The following is a 10,130-nucleotide window of genomic DNA, read 5'->3' as shown; positions in this document are numbered from 1 at the left end:
ATGGGCATCAAGCTTGATTATGCTTCAGTCTATCATCCACAAACTAACGGTCAGGTCGAGCGAGCAAATGGTCTTATCATGAGCGGCATCAAACCTAGATTAGTGCGGTCCCTCAAGGAATCTAACACGCATTGGGTAGAGGAGCTCCACTCCGTACTCTGGGGGCTACGGACCATGCCGAATCGCACTACCGGATACACACATTCTTTACGGTATACGGCGCAGAGGCGGTTCTGCCCTGTGACATAATTCATGACTCACCTCGAGTGCGCATGTACAAAGAAAGAGAAGCCGAGCTCGATCGGCAGGACAGTTTGGACGCCTTGGAGGAGGAGCATGACATGGCAAAAGCCCGTTCCGCATTCTATCAATAACAGGCTCGAAGATACTAAAGCAGAGAAGTACGAGCCAAAACTTACAATGTTGGCGAGTTAGTTCTACGCCTGCTGGATAAGAAAAAGGACAAACTCAAGCCCAAATGGGAAGGTCCCTTCATCATGGACAAAGCCCTGACTGGTGGAGCATACCGTCTGCGGGATGCATCGGATAATCGACTCGAGCCGAACCCATGGAACGCAGCCCGACTCTGAAGATTCTACGCCTAATGCCGGACTCTGTGTTCGTCTCCTTCCTCTGTCCATTTTTATACACTATCTTTCTTATATTTTTCTCCTTCTCCCTTTCTTTTCTCTCACAGCCTTTAGAGGCCCATTCGTGCCTTGTTTGCATGCAACTGATGCGCTATCCGCGCTCACTAGACCTGGGGGCTTCTTCAACAGAAGCTTATTCATACGGGCTTTATGCCCAACACATGTGTTATCCTTCCGCATGTACCCTTTATTCACCATTATATGCATCGATACGACTTAAGTTTTGGCCAAGCTGGGTTGCCTGGCTCTTGTATTTATGCCCTACATTCCCATTAATTCGGCTAGGGCATAAGGGGAGCACCTCTACGATTGTTACTGCCGGGTCAGCCGGATGTGTACCTCAGACTGGGTGAAGCCGAAAGCTAGCGTTCTTAAGGGAATATTCGGTCAGTGAACTAAAGATGTTTTTTCACTTATTTACTTATGCGCCCCTAGATGTTTTTTCTGCGTCTCTTCTCGCAGTCCGGACATGCACTTTAGGGCATGCCTCCCAGGGAAAGGAACCCCTAACGGAACTATTCTCCCTGGAAGATGTTTCTTACTAACCATGTAATATAACATAACTAGTTGGGCACTTGTCTGTTCAAGCACTAAAGACCCCTACGCCTGGTCTCCAGGCATGCCCCGGTTCTTACATAACCGAGAGGGTATTCGGATACACTCCGGACCGTCGGGGCCCGAGGTTGAAGCGAAAAGGTCCGCCACGACAAACGATCTACAATCCGGCTAGAAGGCATTATACATGTCACTTTAAATTACATAGTCAATTTGACTGGTTGAATTCCTCTTCAATACCATCCAATGGGATGTCTAATAAACAATCCTATTGGGAATACTTTGCGGCCAATTCTACTTGGCCGTACACTAAGCTCACAGGGATCTCCTCCCCATCGGGCCCCACAGGTCCGACCTCGGCCATGTGGTTTGGGTCAGCCTTCGTGTACCGCGTCTTCATCATGGCCCAGGCTTCCCTCGCACCTTGACGGCAGGCTGATATCTTCCATAATCGGAAGCTCCGCCGTGCTCCCTTCAGCTTCTCCGCAAGATCTCCAAGTCCTTCGGGCATGGAGACGGATGGCCACATGGCCTGGGCGACGCCTTGCATCACCTGCCGAACTCGTTCGTGCAGTTGTGAGAGCTCGGGAAGAAGGTCACCCATAGAACCGGGCATTTCCTTTGCAGGACGACCTGTTAGCATACCTACAGACATAACTCTGTCAGCCAACTTCCTCGCTGAACTCTTTTTCAAAGTTTGTTCAAGCACTTACTAAATATGCCGCGTCGAAGCCGCTGATTCTCCTTAACGGAGTCCGACAGTTGGGCATGAACATCCGTTAGTTCCACGCCCAGCTTGGTGTTGGCATCTAGGAGATCATTCTTCTCCTACCTCACCCTCGTAAGCACGCTCTCACCGGCCTTCAGCTGGCGTAGGAGCTGTTGCTTATCCGGATTTACTCCAGTGTCATCTGCAATTTTATCGTCAGATCTGCATATACGCCGCACTTTATATGATACTTATCATTTGAAGGATATATTACCAGAAGGGGTCTCTTTGGGCTCCCCTGCTGCGGCCAGTGCGGCCTGAAGTTGGGCTTTGCACTCTTCCAGCTCCTGGGACAGTTGAGTATTCTTTTCTGTAAGAACCTGCATAACAAATGATCCTTAAATCAGTTATTCTAACTGTTTCAAGTCTCAGGGGCTACTGATATATATAATCACCAAATTTTCTCACCCGTATGTCTTTTACATACTGCTCTGTGGCTCTGGCTAGACCATTTTGAGCGGCACGGAGGCACGCATCTCCCGAGTTGAAGGCATCCAATGCCTCTTGGGAGAAACAAGCATCATGAAGAACAGTCCGGCGACGCCTGTGGTTCATGGCACTTTCCACCTTGGAATTGGTGGCGGACAGTCTATCTGCATCCTCTATCGGAGGAGTGCCCGGCGCATGCCTCGTATTCATGCCCACCACCGAATCCGGCCTTGGAACCTGGCTAGTGGAGGCGCGATTAGTAGCCTCTCCCGATACAGTCCGGCGAGCGCTCTTTTTCCTAAAAAGAAGGCATGGGCGTTAGTATACCTCTGAGAATAATATCTTGGAATAAAGACGGTGCACCGTACCGCTGCACCGGTGTCTCAATCCGGACTGCGTGTCTTTTCAGCCTGCCAGGCCTCGCGGCCCCTTGTTGGCTAGTCGCCGCAGGCTCGGCCTTCCGCCTCGAGGACTTCCCCTGCAAAACACGGTTGTTATACGGTAATCAAAAACATGCATGGACGGATCCCTTTTCAAAGTACTTGGACTTCGGTCTCAGTTACCTATGAGGCTGGAAGTAGCCCAGGGTAATCGTCCGTAATGGCTACCAAGGCGTTGTCATTGCTCAATTGGTAAAATACCCCATCGTTCAGCTCCACGGATATGTCCGAATCCTCTTGGGAGGCCGGGTCAAGGGACCGTTCCGGGTCCTCGGGTTGTGGAGGAGGGTTGTTTATCTCCCTTACAGCCTAGCGCAGCTCCTGCGTTGAAATCGCTAGACTGAATAATTAACTATGGTAATATGTAATGGATGGGCGAGAAAAAGTGTCCGCTTACCCAGCTCGGAGGATTGTACATAGAAAATCCGCCCTGCGGGTTGACGTGGAGGAATTCCTCCTCTTCTCCCTTGTACAAAGTGGATAAGATCTTTATTAGAGCAGCAACCGATTCCGGCCCTTTACGGCCGTAGCGGGTGGCGTCATCCTCCCCGTTGAAATCCCACATGGGGTGGCCTCTATACTGAAGCGGCTGCACCCCCCGCATAATACATGTGGCCATGACCTCGATCATGGTCAATCCGGATTGAGCTAACAAACTTATCCGGCTTATCAGGTAAAGAACATCCCTGTCATCTTCCTCCTGGGGGCTCCGTGGACGCCAGCTCCGACACTTCTTCAAAGGAGCATTGTCGAACTCAGGGAGGCCGATTCAAATAGGGTCCGGGAGGGGGACGTCTTCTATATAAAACCATTCTAAAGGCCAGTCTTCGGACGTCTTCTTTGGGGTTCCGGATAGATATCCGGTCCCGGCAATACGCCACACTTCGGCTCCGCCCACTTGATATATTGACCCCTCCTGAGAACGGGGCACAAGGCAGAATAGCTTCTTCCACAACGCGAAATCAGCCTCACAGCCCAAAAACAGCTCGCAAAGGGCTACGAAGCACGCGATATGCAATATGGAGGCAGGCGTAAGGTTGTGCAACTGGAGGCTGTAGAACTCCAGTAGCCCCCGGAGAAACGGATGAATTGGAAATCCAAGCCCTCTTACCAAATGAGGGACAAGGCATACCCGCTCTCCCTTGGAGGGATTGGGAAGGATCTCCGCTTGCTCTCCTCCATTATAGGTGGCGAGCCCGGCTCGAACCGGGACCATGTATGCTGGGGGAAGAAATCCCTTGGTCTGAAGCATCACTAATTTGCTGTGCGGGACGGAACATCTCTCCCAATCTCTAGGCTTGGGGCTAGGGGAGCGAGAGGAGGAGCTGCGTCGACCGGCCATGATGGAATGGATCTCTGTCGGATGCGCTCCGATGAAGGCTCGCCAAGGGAGGATGGTGTGATTTGGATCTAAATCCTCGTCTCTTTAATAGGCAGCTCATTCACACAGCTAGGGGGTAAATGTAAAAACACCCTGGCTCTTCACATTCGCTCGACACATGGAAAGTGGCCATTATTGGGCGTAGAAGGCAAGGAGGGCAACATTCGCAAGAAGCCGGACACTATTTAAACAGGTACATGGAATTTGGACAGGAACCCGCCTTGCAATGCCAAAGACAATCTGCGCACCGCACTCATCATCATTGAAGCCTGGTTCGAGGGCTACTGATGGAGTCCTGGATTAGGGGGTGTCCGGATAGCCGGACTATAACCTTTGGTTGGACTCTTGGACTATGAAGATACAAGATTGAAGGATTCATCCCGTGTCCGGATGGGACTTTCCTTGGCGTGGAAGGCAAGCTTGGCAATACGGATATGTAGATCTCCTCCCATTGTAACTGACTCTGTGTAACCCTAGCCCTCTCCGGTGTCTATATAAACCGGAGGGTTTTAGTCCATAGGACGAAAAAAGGACAATCATACCATAGGCTAGCTTCTAGGGTTTAGCCTCTTTGATCTCGTGGTAGATCTACTCTTGTACTACCCATATCATCAATATTAATCAAGCAGGAGTAGGGTTTTACCTCCACCAAGAGGGCCCGAACCTGGGTACAAACACTGTGTCCCTTGTCTCCTGTTACCAGCCGCCTAGACGCACAGTTCGGGACCCCCTACCCGAGATCCGCCGGTTTTGACACCGACACTTGTCTAATGTCAACAATTTTCGCATATAATATTTTGAAGAGGGCTCACAATCTTATCTTCCCTTATTAATTCATTCATGAGTTGCATAATTGACTAATGTTATGTTTGTCAATCTCTAATAAAATTTCCTGCTTTTACCTTTCCTTATGTGGTGCCATCAACTACCATAGGATTAGTATATGATCTTATTGATTTATTTCGTTACTTTCATTTATTTCTTTTCTCTTTTCTCTTTCTTTATTATTTCTTTTCTTTATTTGCAACATTAAAGTAAAGAAAGCAAAAATCTCAAACTAAACTTTATTATATAACTTGCACACGATCACAATGATAGATCACTAAGAAAACTCACAAAGAAGAAGGGATCGAGCTAAAATTTAATTTAATCTAAAGCAAAAATATCGAACTAAGATAAGTAAAAGCAAAAAGACAGTTGGATGATACGATACCGGGGCACCTCCCCCAAGCTTGGCGGAAGCCAAGGGGAGTGCCCATACCTGATAGTCGGTTCTCCTTTGGTGGTGAGGAACATGATGGTGGTGATGAAGTATTATCCAAGATAACCATGAGTAGATCCCTCAAACCTTGAATCTACCGAAGGGCTTGATGAATTAATTCACTGTTTTTCTTCACCTCAGCCATTATGTGTTTATTCTCAGGGCCCCACGGCGTGGTTCCTGCCTTGTTTTCTCTTGGCTGAGATATGTCTCAATTGGACGGTATGTGCCTACGAGGAGTGTTCTCGAACTCATAATTGCGAATCAAATTACGGAAATTGTTAAGATGTAACCTATGTAAGGGCCTCCTTGGTGGGAGATCTTCTTGCACTTCTAGGCTTGCTTGATTGTTCGAGGATCCATGGCTTGATGAGGATTAGCGTGAGTAGAGATGCCAGCTAATGTGCCTCTCTCGAAGGCTGGAGAGTGAACCCCAAAAGGATTTTACTCTTCTTCCTCCATAGCAAACTCCTCGGCTTCATCCCTCCTTAGATCCTGCTGAACCAACCCCGTGTTTCCTTCTCCATTGTTGAAGGGCGAGGAACTCATGATGTTGGCCTAGCTGAATCTACCAGAAAACAGCAAGAAAAGAGAACATAGGATTTCTTCGTGATACGGTGATCAACAGGTTCGGGAAGTATATATAGATTTTTTAATCTTGCAGGACAAGTACATGGAAGAAAAACGGAGTACGGAAGGGGTCCCAGGTGGGCACAACCCACCTGGGCGTGCCAAGCAAGCCTGGCGCGCCCTGGTTTCTTGTGCCTACTAGGGGATGCTTCCTGGTAGTTTCTTTATTTCCAAAATTCTAAAATATTCCAAAACTGATAAAAATATTTTTGCGGATTTTTTAGAGTCCGTTTTACATACCGTATAACATACCTCCTTATTTTGATGATTCTGGAGTGTTTCGGGAGGACTCTTTTATGTGTTCTTCCGGTGTCAAAGTTTGGATAATATTACTTTCAACATTAATAGGCGTGCCTGAGATATAATGCTTTATTCGTTGCCCATTGATAACCTTCGGGTTAGTACCTTCGGAATTATTTATTTTGATGGCTCCAGACTGGTAGACCTCCTCGATGACATATGGGCCTTCCCATTTCGAGAGGAGCTTTCCTGCAAAGAATCTGAAATGAGAGTTGAACAAAAGAACATATTCTCTAACTTTAAACTCACGCTTTTGAATTATTTTGTCATGCTACCTTTTAACTTTTTCTTTAAATAATTTTGCATTTTCATAAGCTTGGGTTCTCCATTCATCTAATGAGATAATATCAAATAACCTCTTTTCACCAGCAAGTTTGAAATCATAGTTGAGCTCTTCAACTCCCCAATATGCTTTATGTTCTAGCTCAAGAGGTAAATGACAAGCTTTTCCATAAAACATTTTATAAGGAGACATACCCATAGGGTTTTTATATGCTGTTCTATAAGCCCAAAGTGCATCATCTAATTTCTTAGACCAATTCTTCCTGGACCTATTGACAGTCTTTTGCAAAATTAATTTCATTTCTCTATTGCTATGTTCAACTTGACCACCAGACTGAGGATGATAAGGTTATGCAATTCTATGGTTAACATCATACTTGGCAAGCATTTTACGGAAAGCACCATGAATAAAGTGTGAACCACCGTCAGTCATTAAATATCTAGGGACTCCAAACCTCGGTAAAATAACTTCCTTAAGCATTTTAATAGAGGTGTTTTTATCAGCACTACTGGTTGGAATAGCTTCTACCCATTTAGTAACATAATCAACAACAACCAATATATGTGTATACCCATTAGAGGAAGGAAAATGTCACGTGTAATCAAATCCCCAAACATCAAATGGTTCAATAGCAAGTGAATAATTCATAGGCATTTCTTGATGCTTACCGATATTACCTATTCTTTGACATTCATCACAAGATGAGACATACTTATGGGCATCCTTGAAGAGAGTAGGCCAATAAAATACAGACTGCAATATCTTGTGAGCAGTTCTATCTCCAGCATGATGCCCTCCATAAGCCTCGGAGTGACATTTCCATAGGATTTGTCCTTGTTCATGCTCAGGTACACAACATCTAATAATACAATCTACGCCTTTATAAAGATGTGGGTCATCCCAAAAGTAATGTCTTAAATCATAGAAGAATTTTTTTCTTTTGTTGGTAAGTACAATTAGGTGGTAAATATTTAGCAACAATCTAATTAGCATAGTCAGCATACCAAGGAGTACTATTAGAAATATTTATTGCAGCTAACTGCTCATCAGGAAAACTATCATCAATAGGTAGTGGGTCATCAAGAACATTTTCAAGCCTAGACAAGTTATCAGCTACGGGGTTCTCAACTCCTTTTCTATCAGTGATATGTAGATCAAAATTCTTGTAACAAGAGAACCCAACGAATAAGTCTAGGTTTAGCATCTTTATTTTCCATAAGATATTTAATAGCAGCATGGGCTGTGTGAACAGTTACTTTTGAATCAACAATATAAGGTCTAAATTTATCACAAGCAAACACCATTGCTAAGAATTCTTTTTCAGTAGTAGCATAATTTCTTTGAGCATTGTCTAGAGTTTTACTAGCATAATGGATAACATCCAATTTTTTATCAACTCTTTGTCCTAGAACAGCACCAACAGTATAATCACTAGCATCACACATAATTTCAAAAGGCAAGTTCCGATCAGGTGGTTGAACAATAGGTGCAGAAATTAAGGCTTTCTTGAGTGTTTCAAAGGTTTCAAGACAATCATCATCAAAAAAAAGGAATATCATTTTGCAAAAGATTAGTAAGAGGCCTAGAAATTTTAGATCAGTCTTTGATAATCTCCTATAGAAACCAAGATGACCTAGGAAACTATGAATACCTTTGATGTCCTTAGGACATGGAATTTTCTCATTTGCATCAACCTTAGCTTGGTCCACTTCAATACCTCTTTCATAAATTTTATGACCCAAGACAATGCCTTCATTAACCTTAAAGTGGCACTTCTCCCAATTCAAGACAAGATTTGTTTGTTCACATCTTGATGTCTACTACACAACCTTCTTCTTGTAGACGTTGTTGGGCCTCCAAGTGCAGAGGTTTGTAGGACAGTAGCAAATTTCCCTCAAGTGGATGACCTAAGGTTTATCAATCCGTAGGAGGCGTAGGATAAAGATGGTCTCTCTCAAGCAACCCTGCAACCAAATAACAAAGAGTCTCTTGTGTCCCCAACACACCCAATACAATGGTAAATTGTATAGGTGCACTAGTTCAGCGAAGAGATGGTGAAACAAGTGGTATATGGATAGTAGATAAAGGTATTTGTAATCTGAAATAATAAAAACATCAAGGTAGCAATTGATAAAAGTTTGCGTAAATGGTATTGCAATGATGGTAAACAAGGCCTAGGGTTCATACTTTCGCTAGTGTAAGTTCCCTCAACAATAATATCATAATTGGATCACATCACTATCCCTCAACATGCAACAAAGAGCCCCGAGGGAGAACTACTCCCTCCTCGTCATGGAGAGCACCGGGATGATGAAGATGGCCACCGGAGAAGGATTGTCCCCTCCAGCAGGGTGCCGGAATGGGTCTAGATTGGTTTTTGGTGGCTACGGAGGCTTCTGGAGGCGGAACTCCCGATCTATGTTTTCTTCTGGAAGTTTTAGGTCACGTAGGTATATATGGGTGCACGAGGTACATCAAGGGAGCCACGAGGGCCCCACGAGACAGGGGGTGCGCCCTAGGGGGGTGGGCGCGCCCCCACCCTCGTGAGCAGCTCGTTCCTTCCTTTATGTGGGGTCCAAGTCCATCAGGTGTGTTTCCTTCCAAAAATAACTTCTCTAGATGATTTCGTTCCGTTTCGACTCCGTCTGATACTCCTTTTCTTCAAAACACTGAAAAAGGCATAAAATAGCAAATCTGGGCTGGGCCTCCGGTTAATAGGTTAGTCCCAAAAGTAATATAAAAGTGTATAATAAAGCCCAATATTACCCAAAACAGTAGATAATATAGCATGGAGCAATAAAAAATTATAGATACGATGAAGACGTATCAAGCATCCCCAAGCTTAATTCCTGCTCGTCCTTGAGTAGGTAAATGATAAGAAAGATAATCTTTGATGTGGAATGCTAGTTGGCATAATTTCAATGTAATTCTTCTTAATTGTGGCATGAATATTCAGATCCATAAGATTCAAGACAAAAGTTTAATATTGACATAAAAATAATAATACTTCAAGCATACTAACTAAGCAATTATGTCTTCTCAAAATAACATGGCCAAAGAAAGTTATCCCTACAAAATCATATAGTCTGGCTATGCTCCATCTTCACCACACAACATATTTAAATCATGCACAACCCCGATGACAAGCCAAGCAATTGTTTCATACTTTTGATGTTCTCAAACTTTTTCAATCTTCACGCAATACATGAGCGTGAGCCTTAGACATAGCACTATAGGTGGAATAGAATGGTGATTGTGGAGAAGACAAAAAGGGAGAAGATAGTCTCACATCAACTAGGCGTATCAATGTGAGTGAGTAGGCATTGCCATGCAACGGATGCACTAGAGCTATAAGTATATGAAAGCTCAACAAAAGAAACTAGTGGGTGTGCATCCAACTTGCTTGCTCACGAAGACCTAGGGAATTTTGAG

The sequence above is a fragment of the Triticum aestivum genome, chromosome 2A, assembly GCF_018294505.1.
Source record: "Triticum aestivum cultivar Chinese Spring chromosome 2A, IWGSC CS RefSeq v2.1, whole genome shotgun sequence".
In the NCBI taxonomy this organism is placed as follows: Eukaryota; Viridiplantae; Streptophyta; class Magnoliopsida; order Poales; family Poaceae; genus Triticum; species Triticum aestivum.
Note: the sequence above shows the minus strand (reverse complement) of the source record.